This window comes from Bombus impatiens, unplaced genomic scaffold, assembly GCF_000188095.3.
Source record: "Bombus impatiens unplaced genomic scaffold, BIMP_2.2 scf_0091, whole genome shotgun sequence".
Classification (NCBI taxonomy): domain Eukaryota; kingdom Metazoa; phylum Arthropoda; class Insecta; order Hymenoptera; family Apidae; genus Bombus; species Bombus impatiens.
Genome location: NT_176510.1, coordinates 1,515,581 through 1,534,827, shown reverse-complemented (window position 1 = coordinate 1,534,827; position 19,247 = coordinate 1,515,581). Strand labels below are relative to the sequence as shown.

At 38.8% G+C, this 19,247-nt stretch overlaps 1 protein-coding gene across 2 annotated transcripts in view; it reads left to right on the top strand.

The window, feature by feature from the left end:
• LOC100750104 (nuclear migration protein nudC) overlaps positions 1-19,247 on the top strand; it is a 104,906-nt gene that overhangs the window by 21,447 nt on the left and 64,212 nt on the right. The gene's annotated exons all lie outside the window — the stretch shown is intronic.

Genomic DNA, 19,247 nt, shown 5'->3' with positions numbered 1-19,247 from the left:
CCGCCGCCACATCTGGCCTTTGGACTGGCTGCCAGCAGTCGGCCAGATCGGTTTTATACCTTCGTATCTCCCACCCTGGAGAGACGAGCGAGCGCGCTCACGGCACGTCGATCCTGCACGCGGCCAACTCTCCGCGGCACACCACGGCCGAGAGGATCGATCTTTTTTTCTCTTCCTCCCTGGACTGTGCGTGTGTGTACGCGTTTACCAGGAATACACAGGGACACGTAGATACACGGAGGTGGCAGGTCTAGGCGCAAGGACGAAGCCAGGAATACGGGACCAGCCGAGAATTCTGCTTCGTCCGCCCTATCCAGTCCCACGGATTAGTCCTGTGCGTTTCTCAGGATAAAAGCGTGTCGAAGATATAGAATTCGTGGCTTATCTCGGTAATTTTTCTCAGTCTCGTTGCCTCGTTTGGTGTTACCGAGTTAAGGAAACGAACGTAGTATCGGCTCGTATTTTCTGTTTTATCACGTTCGTTTTATTTAAATGGCTTGTTCCGTACGAGCACCGCTGAATTATTTTCCACTGGTCGTCTCTATGGAGAAGGTGGTCTTTACAGACGATTCTTGGCAGATAAGAACCGTCAAGATACGCTTTCTGCGTCTGGTAAAATTCAATACGCGTTGTTTTTCGATGTTTTTTCACTTTATCCTGCTGTATTATCTTGAATTTTGATTTGACTGTTCCCCTGATTTTTCTATGTATATCTGTTAGCCGTTGGATTCTGGCGAAGTCGATGATACTAATCTGGTGGGTTTTACGTGGGCATCGGAATGACATCGTGGAGCGGATCCTCCTGCTCGCAAACCTGTTCCATGTTTTCGTGCAGGTATGCGTAGGTACGACGGTAGGAGAGTCTCGTTCCTTCTCTGTCCTTTTAATCTTGCTCGCAGATGTTTTATTGATGAACGAACCGAAGGGTGGCGGCCAGACGCGTCAGGCTTCCTCGGGAATCGTGCACTTTTCTTGTTTACCCCTAACCGCAGGAGACTTGAAATACGATATGTACGCTACCAGATGAGTTGCTTCCGTAAAATGTTAATACGGGAAACTTTTTTGCAATATTTTCTTACATTGTTATTTTAATATGTATATGCATATATATATATTTATTTATCTATTTATTAATAATGTTAAATACTGATGAGAAATTCTGTTTTTCTTAAATATTAATTATTGAATAGTTTGTGAATATGATTGAATAGAATTTTTGTTTCTTTTTTAAATTATTAAATTTTTACATTTTTCTTGACGACTCCACGATATAGTAATAAGTCGAATCTGTGCCTTCAAGTTTGTCTTTAAACTAAGTTATACTTTCGACAGCTTCATCTATCCTTTTAAACGGTGCAGGTGCTTTTATAGGTATTATGCGCTACTATATCACTATAGAAAAATTCGGAAATTATTGCCAGCCATAAGCTCATAAATTCCTGCATAGAAAAATTCGAAAAATATTACCGCCTACAAGATCATAAATCCAACAACTCCCTCCTTCTTCACGCTAACGTTATAATTCAAAAAATAAGCAGAACCATTTATTAAGCTCAATATCAACTACCCCAGATCTATATCGACTCTCCTACAAAGAATTGCCGCGGCAATTTTTCTCGAAGAACCCTAGAGAATCTTAATTAGATTGAAACGCGCCCTATTTATCCACGTTTGCGAAAATTAGAGAGCGCATTTATTGCCGGCGATCATGTGCATAATCCTCGTTTCATAATCGCCGATACAGGTATACGGTGTTCGCGTGGGAGGCAGATTCCCAGGCAGGTAATCTCGGCAGGCAAACGTATCACGATAACGTCCCATTAGAACAGGCAATCACGACTTCAAATCCGGGTCACAAGAAGCTTCTTAGGTGATCGCGTGTCGCGGCTCGTTGCACAGGGTCCTGGATTTACGTTTTAATACGACGACCATGTCGTCGAAACGTTTCATCCGACTCTCTTCTTGGAAACTCGAATCATCGTGCTGGAATGCCGGAGATGGTTGGATAATCCATCGCCAGATGCACCTGTCAGAAAAATCATCGAACCATTCGTAACACGAAAAACGCGAAACACTTCGTCATCGTGACTGCCAAAAATTGAACGATAGGAAGGAGAACGTAATCGCGTGGTTGTATCACGAGGAAATATCGTTTGCGTAATGTTTATCGACTTCGACTTGTTTCACGTGGCCTTGAGTAACGTGATGGTCATATTTCATGATTACGTTCATCTTTGACCACAGTTCGATTCGTGCAGATCCTCGAATCGGTTTAATAGTTTCTCGGAAACGTTTCGACGTATCGTCTCGCGAGAATCGGAGGCTTGAGTCACGCGTTTTCTGCGAGCGAGGACACCGTGCGTGTTAACCGTGGCGCGGGAATTAGATCGCTGTTCGGGCCTGCTCGCGATTAAATATTCCGCTCAGGAGCCAGACAGGAGCTCGGCTCGCTCTATTTCTGGCAAGGACTTCGGTTGCTTCCGTCCTGGCCGCTTCCTTTTCAGCACTTTACGATCTAACGAGGTCGTGATCTAACGAAACGATCGCGTGTGATCGTCAAAGAGACGAACAACCTATTCAGCCTCCGGTTTTTCCAAGGCGAGAACGTGTTACGTGGCTGAAACGACACGAGCGATCTTAAAGCGATCACGGACGCGCCTCATTTGCAAAATTTTACTTCGAAGCGAATCGTGGCGCGTGCCTTCCATCTCGTTGCATCGATTTCTGGCTCCAACTCGCCTCTGACCTTCCATCCGCGACGCAAGAGCATGCCAGACCCGGCGAATTGTGCGCGGATTTTTCATAATAAAGAGAAAGGCGTCGACGAGGCGAGGTACATATTATTGAGTAATCGCAAGGCTGCATGTACGCCCGCGAATCGCGGGCGCAAAGATAATTGGTTAATCGGTAAACGAGTCGTTACTTAATCGTACAACGGCAAAAGGTGTTGCTTGATCCTCCTTGACGGACATAATTCGATCCTTTTCCGCGCTTTGTCCGCTCGGAGAAATTGTGAAAACTCTTGTCGCCTTGTTCCAATCGCGTGTGCAAGTACAGAGCTCTGACTATATATAGGTATAAATATGCTTGTGCATGTCAGGAAAGAGAAGTTCTTTTTGCCAAGTTTTCTTCCCGCGTGTATGATTCTTCTCTGATAAATATTTTATGGAAAATGGAAATCGCGTGTTGTTGCAGAAAATTCGTTGTAGAAGTAACAGTATCTCGTTGAATGGTCGATCGTGCTCGATTCCCACCGACTCTTCTCCTCATTTCTTCGTTTCAGTGTTTCTCGTAAATCCATATTGTGGCAACCGAGGTGTAATTCCTGCTTGTCAACAGTCGCGGCTGAATGCGAGCATACCGAAGGTAATTAAAGTTATTAGTCGCGTTTCGTAATTTATGATTAATCATCGCGCCTGAAGATCCTGTTATCGCGCAGACTACGTCTAGACTACGTACGATCTTTATTAAAGATACGTGTAATCGTCGATTTGACCCATTGTCTCTAAATCAATCACCTTTTACTGTGTAATTATCATGATACTTTTATTAATTTATCGTGTACCGAGGCTATCATTAAGCATGTATTTGCTGTTGCTCTATTGGGTAGGGTGATTTTTTTTTTTTTTGACAAGAATTAATGACCGACTCGGTGTCAAAAGCTATCATTTAATACCATACTTCAATTAATATTTGGAAGAAAAGTAAAATAAAATAAGTAAAATCCCTTCTCAAGTATCGAAAGATGTTTCCTTAATACATTCGCTGCCACTTGATATCCTGGTAAACTTATATTATAATTTTCATCGATAACATACTTTAAGTTGTTAACATACTTTAAGTTCTATTTGGTAGTTATATAACAGACATATTTAGAATGTTCTTTTTTCCTCAATTTAAAATAATTTTAGGATTTCTTTTAATTCTATTCAACAAGTTCACTTAAGAATCTTCCTATAGGAACGTTCAGTTGCGACGCAGGTTTTTTTCATGAAATATAGATTAAAACAGACAATGAACTTTGGATCTTCTCAAAATCCTCGCTAATTCTTGAACGACTCTCAATTTCTCAATGATTCACGGACGATTCTTTCTTCTTTCAATTATATCACACTTTCATTTATTCTGATCTCTGCAAACTATATAAAAACCTCGTTAAACAATTCATTATCGATAAAGTTATTTAGAAACACAGATAACAAGAGCTATCTAAGAACGACAAAATATCCAAGTATACTATTTTTTAATTTTCCGAAAATTCCACAACAGTGCATTCTTTCCAAACAATCCACTGCTATTTTAAACGCTAATAAACGAGGGGGGGAAAGTGAAATGCAGGTCCGGCACACGGTGTGTTAAAAGCCCCTTCCAAATGCACCGAGCGAAGCCGAAACGAGTCATCGATGACTCAGAAACGATATTGATCGCATGCAAACCGACCGTTTCCGTTGTTACCGCGGGTGAACAGGCACTGGATAAAGCGTCCAAGGGTGACGGTGCGTTGTCGAACGTGTCGGAAGCTAATTCGCCTTCCCTCTTGTAGTCTGTTCTTTCTACCTGCTCGCAATTTTGTCGGCCGTTCTATTCGTCTTCTTTTGGCAAAGCAAGGCCAAGCTTTCGACAGCTTCCTGATCCACGTTTCGAAGCGTGCGCGTAAGGAATTCGAACGTCCGCCAGGCTCGTGTATATCGATCATTTCCGATCGCGAGCAAGGCCAAAAGGGATTGGCTACCTCCGATCTTCCTCTCCATGTTGCCTCTTCGCGCCGGACATTCCCCATCTCTGTTCGACTATCGCTATTTTTGTCTCTCTATATATTTTACCAGGCGGTTCATTTTAGAAATTGATCGCATACATTTTATAGCCTTACACAGACATCGACATCTGCGACGTTATTTCCCGGTGTATATTGTTACAATCTAAAACATAGTTTTAACAAATAAAATAAACACGATCCTTAGATGATAGTACACGATACGATTCAGGAAATAGATTAGGTACTTTTTGTCAGACCTAACGATCAAAGGGATCGTGGAGAATGTGGTCGTGATTCTTGCGGCAATAGAGTGACCGAAGGTCTTAGAAGAACCTTCGGACTACCGTTATTCATAAAATCCGTTATAAACAGGTTGATTGAGTAAAAACTTGATCTGTCGTGAAATGGAAGTATCGGAGGAGTGAAATGTCTTATTAATTAACTTTTCGCAGAATTATCTTGAAGAATAGAAATATGTTGGTGATTTATTAAGCATTTGTTATTCTTCCGCAGTATCGTGTGATTCGGGAAGTACATATTTATTTTAGTTGTCGCTCTTAGTTTTGTGTTACGCCACAATTGGACGATCTTTTTTCTCGTTTCAATTAATCTTCTCGTTTCTACGGTAGTCGTGTGACTACATACTTAGGATTATGAAGTAGAATGTTACTGTCATCAGAAGCTAATCGTAAATTTATAGACTTATCCCTGTTATCCCATTGATAAAAAACATTCCTTGTTTCTAAATGTCAGAATGTTATTTGTCATATTATAGGCAGATGAATCAGGGAAATAACTGTCTAAATATCTGTCGAATAATTTGGATGATAAAAGTGTTACTGTAAATGAAAGTTGTAATTATACAGAGTTAAGGAATGTTTTAAGTATTCGTTGAATGAACATTAGTTACAATAGCAGTACGTTTAACGTGCATTAGCGGCAGCGTCCTCGGAATATTTTCCACGCTGTTCAACGACAGTATTCTGTACTGTCCAGCGTCTGCGAAGACGAGCTATACGCGGTACTAGCATTAGTTTATTGCTCATCGCATGCAAATTTTCCCCGTAAATATTCATCTTCCTAGACTACAAGCAAAGACCGAGGATCGTCATTCGTTCAACGGGGATTTCCGTAAAACCGACCAATCTCTCGATACTCTCTGGAGTTTTTCAATGTAGCAACGATTAATGAAAAAGAAAAAACTCCGTAAATCGAAAACGAATCAACATTCCATATCGATTTTTCAATTTCTTTTTATTTGCATATAAATCTTGAAATTGAGCAAAATTGGCACACGTATAAAAGACACGTAGTTGGAAAACAAATCCAAATAAGAACTACAAACTTTTTATATCGCTTTTACACGTCGAACTCATTTCTCCGTCGAGTTTTATACCTGTGGAAATTTTACGATCGTCTTAATCCATTCTGAAAAATTATCGATAAGATATTCCTCTCTAGATTGCTTCGAATAAAACGCAACACCGTGACGCGTGTTATACATGTCACGGGAACGCTGTTTGAGCATTCTCGCAACGATAAAGCCATTATATGGCGAACTTTCCCTATCGTCATTCGAAGACAGCCGATGTGTCGAAACGAAACTGGGTGGGTCGGTGCAAGGTGTGAAACTTCGATGATATTTCGACGCTGTGCGCCGATCGATATTCCTGTGGACAGACATGCGAACGAGAAGGAAGCGATAGGCTCTGAGGAGAACGAAACTGGTCCGGGAAGGCATGGTAACTCGCTCAGGGTATCGAGGGCAACCGCGCGATCGAAACGGTTGTTCACGACGCGGATATCCGCATGCCTCTGGATATAGACGAATATTCAGATTGTCGAACAAGAGCAATCGTGCCTCTACCGGAGGCAGGATTACGTAGGAGCCACGTCAACAGACACCTGTAACTCTCTTGGTTACGATTTGAAGTTTGAAGCTTCGTTCAGATTAGTCATGTTACGTAAAATTTAACTTGAAACTCGTTTCACATTCGACTTGGAGTTTCTTGAGCAGTATGTACCTGTTGTTTAGTTTTTGGTAGCCTTTGCCCCAATTATTAACTTCAATTGATTAGGAAAAATCTGATTCAATAGTTTTTTATTCTTAACTTTGGAATAAATAAAGTTTAAAATTGCAGTGTAAGATCGTTTTTCTTTAAATTTATAAAAGAACTAATTTACTTTAATTTAATTTACTTTTCTAATAGTATAAAATCTAGAGAAATGACTAAGAGATAACTTCTAACTGTAAGTAACTAGAGTAAGTAGAATGAGACGCTACAACTTCGCCTGAAATATCCTTTCTAGTTTCACCGTTCGCTCTTAGTATTCTACTTGCTTGCTTCAAGTAACTTGAAATCACTAATGCGACTTGTATTGTTAAGCATCTTTTTCGTGTTTTTAATAGAATTTAATTATTTGTAGCCGTTGCTTGGAACTTGAAATACGTTTCGTTCAATAATGTTAATTACAAACGAACCGATAAAAATTTGCGTTTTTCCTCAAACATTATAATTGATATCCCAACAAACTCCAACTGTTTCGTTGCCATTTTAAATACGAAGTCAATTCAATTTAAACTTGATTCGAGCAACTTCACTTATTCGAACATGAATTTGGTTTCAAGTAACTCGACTAATCTGAACGAGGCTTAATCCACGTGCCTAGTTCTGTTGAACGCCTTTGTGCTGTCTAACTTAATACACGTCAACATCGTCTGCGATTAGCATGTCTCCATTATTCTTTTTTCAATGCAATCCAATAACTTACAAAGCTTTTTATCTTTGGTAACAAGATAGCACAGTTGAGAAGATTAATACCACCTTTTTTATGCTGTACATGATCTTGAGATTCATAAAAGTTATATAATTTATGGCATTTCTGGCAGGATTTTATGAGATACAAGATTAATTGTACTCTTTTCTAAAGATAGTTCAAAGATACTTTAGATTCTAATAATAGCCAAGTCACCCTGTAGGCGGACGTAGAAGCCCTCGGATAGAGGTTAGTATAGAAGTTAGTATGGAGGTTCGTGAATGTGCGAGAGAAACGGACTCTGTCTACGAACCCGGACACGATCGCCTGCCTCTCGTGCACTACGTTGTTACACTAGTGCCGATTCTGTTTATCCGTTCAATCCAGAACACACTATATCCATGCCCGTGAACTATTCCACATATTTTACATACCAGTTATCGTCAAGATTTTATTCTGGAAGTTCGATTGTAAATATTAAATCACTCAGTAAGTTCGTGACGTAAATATTTCTGTTTCGTTTAAATGCATTCAGATCCAGTTCCATTTACAATTATTTTAAAAATATGAAACACGATTGGCATGGTTATATTAGCAAAATTTATAACCAGTCTGAAAATGTATAAAAATTACAATCGTTGGTTGCATCTCATTATTGTGCTAATAAATTCTAAAATTCGAATGTGTAACGGATAACACATTCATAAAAGGTATGGACATACAAGTGTTCGAATACTTTCACGAGTTAGTGTACGTTGGAGCATTCTAAATTGTTTAATTAATTAGAAGTACGCTGATCAACTCACGGCGAGCTGGAGAGCGTGCTGTAGGATGAAAGTACTTCACGCTGATTTCATTTACAAATTCATGGCAAAGTGTGAGCGGTCGATAGTTATCGTTCGCCTTGATAGCGTGCATTGTCGTTAAACGGTCACTTTACACAGGGCACGTCACCCTCGGGCGCGATCACGCGATCGACACTGCCAGATAATCAAATTGCCGTTCGATCATAAAGGAGCGATCGTGTTTTCGCACGACCCACGCTTTTTATCGCTTCCGTTATCGATGGTGTGTAATTTTCTCGTTGTTCGAGCCGGCTATCTCATTTGGTCCATTAATCAAATATGTATGTACAGTGAACGATGAAAGTATTTGAAGAGTTACCACAGCAAATTTTTATGGATATATTATGTACGTTATAGAAAATATCTTTGAATTTCATTGGCATTGTAAGAAGATACGATTATTACTTTAACGAATCCTCAGAATAATATATACGCATAAAAGATTTTTGTGGCAGTAGTGTTTCTACAGTTTTGCCGTTAGTTTTCGTAATGCACAATCATTTTGAAACGTTTAGTTCGAACACGTGCAATTGACAATGTAATTAATCAAGAAATATAAAGTCAATGAATATTTCCATATCATGTGATTCGAAAGTTTCAAAAATCCTTGTATAACACACATAATATGTCCATAAAAGCTTGTCTATGATAACTATAAAAATACCTTTGTGAGTCATTGCACATCAATCTTGTTTCTCATTTTTTTCTTTAATCGATGTTAAGCGAGAGATCTTCCGCCTCAAGCTCACGAGTTTAAGCAGAGAAGACACGCGCGGGACCGCGTGAAACAATTTGCAGACACGGATTGTTATGTGCAGCGGAAAATACCAAGGAGAATAATTTGCTGGGAAATTACACATTCAATTGATTCTGATTATTGGAACGATATAACGCATTCCACGTGGATTTAAAATTAAATAACGTGTCTTAAAAAAGACTCTTTACGTCTGAGTTTATTTTTTCTCTCGCGTCACGTCTTAAATTCTCGATAATTTTCTCTAATTATAGGCTAGTTTCACGAGATTTATTCCGTGTTTGTTTTTATACCAGCGTCATTTAATTCCTGATAGAATCAAACTCGAGCCGATAATAATCGTCCGCCGTTAGTCGTTGCAGTTTCATAATACGTTAAATATGGTCACATTTTGTGAAACGTGCCGTGTAGTCCAGCTGTTTCTTCGATCGATACTAAACCGATCTTACACGAGGAATTACATAACGGACATTGCTAGTCGAGTGTCGGACCTAAGGCCAGGGACGGAGAAAACACTTCACGTCCTCTTTCCTTAAGACTAGGTTTACCAACAACTAAAATATTCATTCAGACTGCTGATTATCTGATTATGCTTATGACGAATTAAGTCTATACAATTTCTTAAAAAAAATTATGAATTGGTAATTTTGTTAATTTTTGACATATCACAAATCATGAAATATCTTTATATTAAAAACCTTACAAATTCCTACAAAATTTCTGCGAAAAATTTCAAATTTGGGATTTGAACATTCTGATAATTGACATTATATAATTATTATTATATAATTTCTGTGGATCTGGAGCCGGAATTGTTGGAAAAGGCAATTATTCGTGATAAAGGCAAACTACGTTGTAATTTAACTGTCGTTAAGATATGTCAGTTTCCTTCTGGATTTTCCTAAAATGAACACGATTCGAATTACATCACCTGACGTAGAAATATTTCCGTATACAGTACATTCTTTTTAGTCAACATCGCGAAACAAAGTATATATGTTCTTCACTCCACGAATGATTGTGTTATGCAAGCGGAGCATCTTCGACGTGTCAGGAAACACGTGGACGATTTGTAATCTTAGGCAAGGCGAAAAGAAAGTGACCATCGGAAGGAGAGACCCGCCTTCGTAACGCCTGTGTACACGTGAGTTAACGACGTCGCTAACTTTTCACGTGTTTTGTGGAAACCATTTGCACAATCGTCCTCTCGTTGACTCAGGTAGCTTCGATTATCTTCGTTACTCCTTCGATATCGATTATTGCATCGATGTTCTATTGACCGAGAAAGTGATCGAGATAGGAACTGAACTGGTACGAGCTGAGATTATTCGATGGCAGCGAGAGGGCGGTGAGAACTGGAGTATGAAACGTATTCGGGTATGGAACAAGGATCTATCTGTTCGATCTATCGGTCGTGGAACGTAGGAACGTGTAGAGAATTTGTTGGAAGCTGCATATTAGTAGAGAGAATAGTACGATATATTCTTTTGAAACGAAATTTTAATTATTGCTTGATTAAGTAGATTGTGAGTTCGATTCAGGTACCTGAATGTGAATTTCTATTATTTGAATGACAAAACACAGAAAGAAAATAATTAAGAGAATTAATAGGAACATAATTTGATCATAATATAAATAATTATCATAATTAATCATAATGTAAATAAAGTTTTGGTTTGTATATCTTTCTTAAGACTCTCAATACGACGCTAAGGATCTCGATTAAGATTAATTTCATTGATATACACCACTCATTTCTCTCTATCAGAATATATTAAGTATATTGAGCTATACATGATCGTGTATGTAAATCCGACTGAAAGCCGGATTACGCGTGTCTCGCGAAAAAGTACACCCATGCGTAATCATTGTAACATGGATTATACAACTGGTTACACACAAGTAGGTAACATTGTTACGTCTTATCAATTAGATCTTGGCTAGACTCGTGGTTCAATAGATACGACACTAGTCCTCCATGTTCATAGGAAAAGTGAGTCGGTTTACGTACGAGATTGCTACTTTTCTCCATTGTTCCGATTCAGCTTTCACTGTTGCGCCATCACTAGTGCGGATGTTTTGCATTTACCATGTAACATGCTACTTCTCGTAATCTGCTCACACTTTTGCTCCAATGAGAGTGACTAATTCGTACGTGACTCCGAAATCGTATTTTGTTCACGAGTTAATGGAATTCCTGAACTTCGCGATTCCTCTGTTTGTCATCTGTAAATTGCATGCAAGTGTCAACTCATCAAGGACCAACGATGCGTTGACACGTATTTTATTTTCAAGTTTTCGAGTTTGGATGTTCGATACTTCCGAATTTATAAGTTTGCAACGTTCCAAGTTTTCATGTCACGATGCTTCCAGATTTCCGTGTTCCTAAGCTGGAAGTTTTGAAATTCTTAAATTCGCTATTGTGCAACCGTGTTATTTCACAGTTTGGTCCTTAAAGAGTTAAGCAGAAGTGAAAGAAAGGTAAACGAAGCTCGTCGATGCGTCACGTTTCAGGCCGCAGTGCAAACAAAGAAAATTGCTTTACGGCTTAAAACGGGCCCGCTGTGTGTAATCCCAACCACATTATAAAAACGTTGAAGAGTAAAGACAAAAAAAGAAATTATTAATACACGAAACCAATTTCATTAGTCGTCGAGGCTTATTCGAGAACACAGTGTGTGTCAGGTGGGCGTCTACCAAACAAATTCATCGATTACAACGCGCGTCTTTTACATCGAACGTCGACGAGGTCTTTATAAATCCATATTCATTGTCAACGCTACTTCATCTCCTCCCTTCCCCTGTTCAATCCTCGCGTAACCCTCGCAGGTATCGATTTCACGGGCGACCGGTCAATTACGGACAGGCAAATCCGTGCAAACCTGGCATAATAATTACAGTCGTGTATAGAGCCGACGATGCTGGACGAAGCAACGCCCGTGTTACGACCCATATTCTCCGTGTATCGTAATTTCACCAGCGCTGCCGTATAAATTACGATCCCACACTGGTTGTAACTCATAGCCGACCTTCGGTAGCAAATTATAATTATGTTCTGCCATACCGATCCGTGAGTAACGATCTTCTCTGTTCTCCAAACCCGTGAGCGATTTAGTGTTTCATCTTGGGAAGCGTCGATAGTATACCATTGGATCGATTCGTGAGATCTGATCGTTACTCGTTACTCGATACGATGATGTGCACGCTTCCTATTTTCAGTTCTTCGCACGTGAATTCCTTGCCTGATCGGAGATGATAAACGATCGTGATCGTGTATAATATGACTATGCATGTACGTTATCGTTCACAAGTATTGGAACGCTTCCAAATTGTTGCAGGTGTATAAAATATATCTCGAATGAAACTCTTTTATTTAATTTTAGTCGCTGATCTTATCTGAGTTAGTTATCTATAATTAGATGATATCGATGAAAATAATAGAATCGATGTTTATGCACTTTTATACTTTCACGTAATCAGAGAGATGGAAACTAAATGTTTCCTAAATATTATAAGTACTCGTAGTGTATGTTTTCGAGATTGTCTGGGAAAACGTTAATTCGATGAAAAATTGGAAAGCTTCTACAAGTATATAAGAATCTAGTATTTTAACTCTGTAGATTGTTACAGCGTGTTTCGTGAGGAAATGGATCATTCGTAGCCGGATTTGGCAATGACGAGCCAATGATTCGTATAATTGGCTGGACCTTGAGATGTTATATGATCGGAAGAAAAAATGAACAGATTGTAGTCTTGTACCTTGATCGAGATCACGATGCCGAATATGGAACCAGGAAGCTGTTGTCTATGCGTTACTCAATAATGAAAAAGGATTTTGGTTTTCGAGTATAGCGATTAGTTGTAAGTTTAATTTCTTCTGGTTGGTTATATCTTTAGAGATGGAGAACCGAGATTAAATTGAGGAAGGTTTTTCTGTGTTTCAATTAATTTCTTGTCCGGACAAGAAAGCGTACGAAGAAAAGGGATTTGTCAGTTGTTTCACTGGTTGACTGTAATGCCTGCTACTTATAGTGATTTTTGAGGATCAGTTCAACGATCTGTGATATACGAGATCTAAGATCTTCGATGAGATTTTCAGATAATTCGGTTCAGCGCGCTGTAAAATGACTAATCGTTCGGATTTGTAGAAATTTAGTCTCCAAACGGGTACTGAGTAGATTTAACAATAATGACGCGACATGTAAAAAGAGAAAAACTTATGAATTAATATTAATAAATTCTTTAATGATTATTATTATATCATGCTAAAGAACAGTCGCAATCGCTGGGAGTACGTAAAACATAAATTTCTATCAAATTAATCAAATGAAATCAAATGAATTTAATAATGTTCTTATAGATAAAACGAAGAACATAAGAATTAGATATTATTATTCCTAACTGTTCTCAAGTTCCATAAGAACCGATTCGTTACAGGTTAAACACCCAACGAGTTCATTCAAACCAGTCGTGTCAGCGAGTACACTTGACTTTCAAAGAGAATCGCGTCATTTTTAAGTGAACGATCATTATGACGAAACATGTCTGAAGATAGACGAAATCTGTCGAGACCAATCTATCCGGTTCCTGGTACGAAATTTTCGGCACTGTGTACCGTTACCACGAATCTCATCCTGAGCAGCTATGATAGGATCATGTTACCCGAATGAAACAACGTTACTTTAACGTTTGCATCTCTTTCCGGTTCGATGTCTGACATAACCGGGCAGGAATGTTGTTTTCCTGGCGCCGATTCTAAACGCGCCGGTCATCTTCGCGAATTATGCAAACTACGGCGTCTCATATGCAAAAATGAAGAGATCGGATATTTCACGAACTTCACATTGAAAAAGGAACAGATCACCTGTTGCTTTACGATGGTTACATACAGGTTGGTCCGTAATTGACGATACAGTTCGATACAGGATGATTCTACGTGAGAAAATAAGTCGAAAATATGGAATAACATCTTTTCGTATGACGCTTCGATTCTGAGAAAATCGAGTTTGAAAATTTATCAAGTACAGTTAAACTTGGCTACCGGTTAGGTCTGAGTAAACGATCAGCAGGAGGCTATTATACATGTGAAAATAAGTAAAAAAAATAAAGTAACATTTTTCCGTGTAAGACCTCATTTTCAAGCAAACAATGTTTTAACATGTTTAGCTAAGAACTAGTCTGATAATGCTCTGGATATATACATGATGCATGATCAATTTTCTTATTTTTCTCGAAAACAAGGCATCTTGTGATCATTCCACATTTTTTATTTATTTTTACATGTAGTTTAACTCCTATCGATTATTTACTTTTGTTCGAAGCGCCGTATGAAAAAATTTTATTCTATATTTTCGCCTTATTTTTTCTTGTTGAATCGCCCCGTATCAAATTATACTACCAGTTACGAACTACCCTGTATAAGCTGGAGGAAAGTATGCGCGTGAGTCGTCGGAATACGCTTCGTCAGGGCGCTCGTTGATCCTGACGGAAGCTTATTATACCTACTTCTACCGGTGTCGTTGCACCGTATTATTACATGATGTTCCAGCATGAAATTGTTGAAGTATCGTTTTTCTTCCGCGTTCAGGGATCGCGGGAAGTCAGGATGCGCGATTCGCACGGACATTTCGCACGCAATCTTTTATTGAGTTAAAGTAATTATCACGATTGTCAATATATTTTAAGCTAACGTATACTTGTGTGTTTCATAATACTTGATTAATAGAATGAGCGATATCACGAGCGACGTGGAAAGTTTAATAGCAATGACTATAATTGAACGTAATAGCTAAAACGGTATGGAATGAAATTCTATGTTCAAAGTGGTCAACACTATCAGTAAGTGAATTTTATGAAAAATTGTTTATATAAAAAATTTGTTGTTTTTAATTGTACGAAAAAAAATTTTGTGAATCACATATTACTTTCTGTACATATCTAAAGTATTAAAATTTCTTATTACTTATAATAAAAAATTTGTGTTGCTGCTAATACGATGGATGGAATTGAACATTCCAATTATAATTCAGCTTTGATTACCTGATTTTCATTAATTAACCTCACATCGATTCATTGAAAAACATCCTTTTAATCGATCTGGAATTTCTCTCCTTAATTATAGCACGTAATATCCAACTAAGATCAGCAGTACTTCTTCCGATTCAATCTTGTTTTTAACAGAACAGAGATTTAATTAAGCAAGCATTTTACCAGAAGTTTATCATGAATAATCGCCTGTTGATCTTGCTATATACACAACGCAATACGTTGACAGTTGTGTGAACTTTCCGAGCAACCTAATAATTCACGAAAGCAAGGACTCACTCGTGTTACGCGAGTAAGAAGGATTAAAATGGCAAGAACGATGTTCGCCGTTGGTCGAGATCTTCATCGATATTAATAAACCGGAGTCCGCGAGCGGAATTCCAGCCATTGAATAATCGAGGGTCGGTAGGAGCGCAAAAATCAAGCGTCCTCCAACCATCGATCACCGTGACGCCGCGGGACGGTGTCTCATCGGTTTGTGCGCGTGTCGCGCGATAAAAACGCGCCTTCTCACGTGAGTCATCCCTCACGACACTCCAAAGTGCGTGGCTGCACGTACGTGGGACGAAACGTCGATGCACCATGTACGTACACCACGGCGAAGCTTCCCTTTGCGGCGGTGCAAACGCGGCTTCTTAACGAACCAAATTAAAAAAGGAGAAACGACGCGGTTGAAAATAAATTGCCAGTCACGGTGGCATAACGCGGTCAGCGGTCTAGCGAACAGCGATCGATTGCGCTGGGATCTCTAATTAGAGGATCATACGCGAGGTTTTGCAACTGCCCCTTTCTTTGATGATTCGGTTGTTTCGATAGACGTGTACGTGTGTGCCTGTGTGCGTTTTATATCGTACGCTAGGTTGGTTGGTAGATCGGTGGTAGGTTGATAGAGCTGGATTAATTGCACGTGAGATCTTGATTGATTCCGAGGTTGCGATTCGGAGCTTTGCAACGTAATTTGGATAGGCTATAGTTGAGAGTAAGACAGTTGCGCAATATTAAGCGTTTAGTTGCCTGAGAGTTATTTGCCTTTATTTTTAATCAACCGTAGATATGGTAAAGGTGTTAGTAGGACGGTATTTTCGAGATCCGTTTAGTCCTTGTTTTCTTGTTAGAAAAATTGGAATGTAGAATTTTTGCTGTCATTTGAAAATAGAGTTTAAATATAAGGAAAGTAAAATTAATATTGAGATATCGCTAAAAAGATTGAACTATAGAATGTTTTTATTGCTTGCTACTTATTTTATTGTTGTGAAAGTAGCGTTAAATATGGAGATGACAGTTTTTCAGATGTCAAAATAAAGACAGAATTGAGGTTAATTTTTGTTAGAAGAGAATTACATTCATTTTCATTACAACATTCTAATTATTGTGACTCCTGTATAAGAGGTACCAAGGTACAATCGAACTATTGGACTGATAGTTCTAGAAGCAACAACTTGAGACGTAATATTATACAAGTTTCACAATAGGCACCCATAATACCGACCCAGCTACCTCGGCAAAGGAAATTCATCTTCCTTTGGAAACAGAGGAATGCAATCGAACCATTCATTGAAATGAAGCAACTAATCCTCGCGAGAGAAGAATCGTGCCGATTGCGATTCTCTTTTCATCGCCTGTCAAAGATTAAGAGAGAGAATGGAAGACATAATGTAACAGGGCCGATGTTGTTCTACAAATTCCACACACGTCCCATCGCCAACATAACAAGGCACTGCTCGTGACATCCAAATGCTCCTGCTATTGTTGTTCGAATGTACCACGTATGCTTCGAACTTCTGCAACGCGCGATCATGTTTGTTTCGTGCTAGAGTATCTTCATTTCAATTCCTATTGTCGATTTCTCAGAAATGGATTCAGTAATTCCTAAATATAAGTCTACGTTTCTCGTGACGAAATCAGATAGAAGAAACATTTACTGTTCACTCGATAGAGTAATCATTCTATGGTGAAGTAATATAAGTGTGAATTTTTTTGCGAGTAGAATGAGAACGTCTGTCGCATTTACGTGAAATTTATAATGCAAACGTGCGCAGAATGTATATAGGTAGTTTTTCTTTGGATAACGGTTCATACACTGTTTGTGTCATTTATATTCCATAATTGTATAGCGTACAATTGTACCGTCGTGTTAGTGAAAATATAAATATTCCTAAGCATAGAATCCCTTCGATAAATACGAATTTACATAATAATCTGCAGCCTGCTTATGATATCACTATGCTAATTTTCATGACATTATAATAAGGAAAAAAAGCAAAAATCTACAGTTACAACAAAAACTTAACAAGACCAACGTACGGTACTTTAAAGACATTCGAACCCCGTCATTCAATTCGTATGGTTGCATTATTCAGATCTTGGCAACAGGTCAACGAACCTGCTTCAACCTTTTCAATTCCGACATAAGACATCAACGACTCTGTTCGACTCGCGTGTCGCGATGCAAAAATTCCTATGACGGGTTTCAGTGCCGAGAAAAAGAAAAGCAGCAAGTAGAACCGAAACAAGCGCCGTCGGTGCGTTGGCCTGAACGCTAAACGAACTGCTCTTGAAAGGGAGCCGGCTCTTTTTCAGGATTCACTCGCGAGTTCTTTGACCCTGGTGGTGATGGTGGTCGTCGCATCGCAAATCCGCCCGCGGATTCTTATTTCTCATTCTCTGGTCGTATAATTCGTCAAAAACGTGGCTTGTACTTCGCGAGAAACTGCTATTCAACGTGGTAAACTGAAAGAACATTTTAGACGACGCATAGAAGCGTTTCTCCTCTTTTCTGATCCGTTCCCCTTGTCACTGGCAACATCGTTTTTTTTTTTGCTCTGTTAAGCGTGTACTTTGGCATCAGGCTGGTTTTATGATACGCGTTATTGGTTTTTGACTGAGGTGTGGTTACACAGTGGAAGTCTTTGGTTTCGGTTTGGTTCGAGGTATCAGACTATATATAATTCTTTTGTCTTATTGAACTTTAAAGTGAATGTAGATCTTACAATATATGTGTAATGGCGTTACGTTAATGGGCTGTTACTGACCCTATCAATTCGTGGAATTTGATGAAGTATGCAAAATAAACAAATATGTCAGGTATTTGTATGTTATCTCAGCTTAATGATTCAGAGATATACTTGGGATTTTATAGAAAATTACAATACATATATCTCTTAATAAGTAATTAAATAAGATCCCGACTGGTGACAGTTAGTGAAATATTTTTGTAGCTTAAATAGATGGGAAGAAAAATACAGATCGAATTAATTATTGTAGATAGTCTTGATGGCTTTTTAGTAACATATCAGAGCAACGTTCATATAGTTTCTATTGTATAACGTTTTCGTTTTAGAATCATTTGTATTCTACGATGTAAGATATCCTCTCTGTTGATGAATTAATATTTCTTAATAATACTGCTCGTTATACACAAAAGATACATAAAAACACATCATTAGTAGGTTATTAATGTAGACACGAAAAGATTCATCAATGAATTTCTATATTAATATGTAGGCGCGACATCATTAGCAAGCTGCTAAAGTTATTAGTGATTTACAAAAAGGATACAAAGTAATTTACAGATTCATTGTCAGAAAAAGCCTCAATCATTTTTGAAGTATTTATAAAAAGATACATACACGACATGATTAATAAGTGACTAATATGTACATGCAGAATGAATGATCAATGAAAATGAAATAATTTAGTCAAGCATTGTGGTTCTTAATTCACTGTATAAAAAGCGGTCCGTATCATTGCATTCCTAACACTTTTGGCCGTCATTTCTCCCGATACTAGTGCAACAAATAACTCATTTCGACACGCAAGGTGCGGTCAGTTCCGGCAGAACTGTGTGAGAAAATCTGGAACTCCGCTCACGAGACTTCTTTTATCTGGTGGCGTTCTAAACGGGGCCGGCGTTTCCTCTCGGACGATCGTGCTCAAACGATTCCGCGGCGACCTTCGCGTTCACGGCGGAAACCGCGAAATTCACGGCCTTGTCAGTTGCAAAAAGAATGCTCTTTTACCCTTTCATCCCAGCCGCCTTCCAGAGATACGCATCAACGCCGTTCTGGCGACACAGGTAATCCTGTCACGT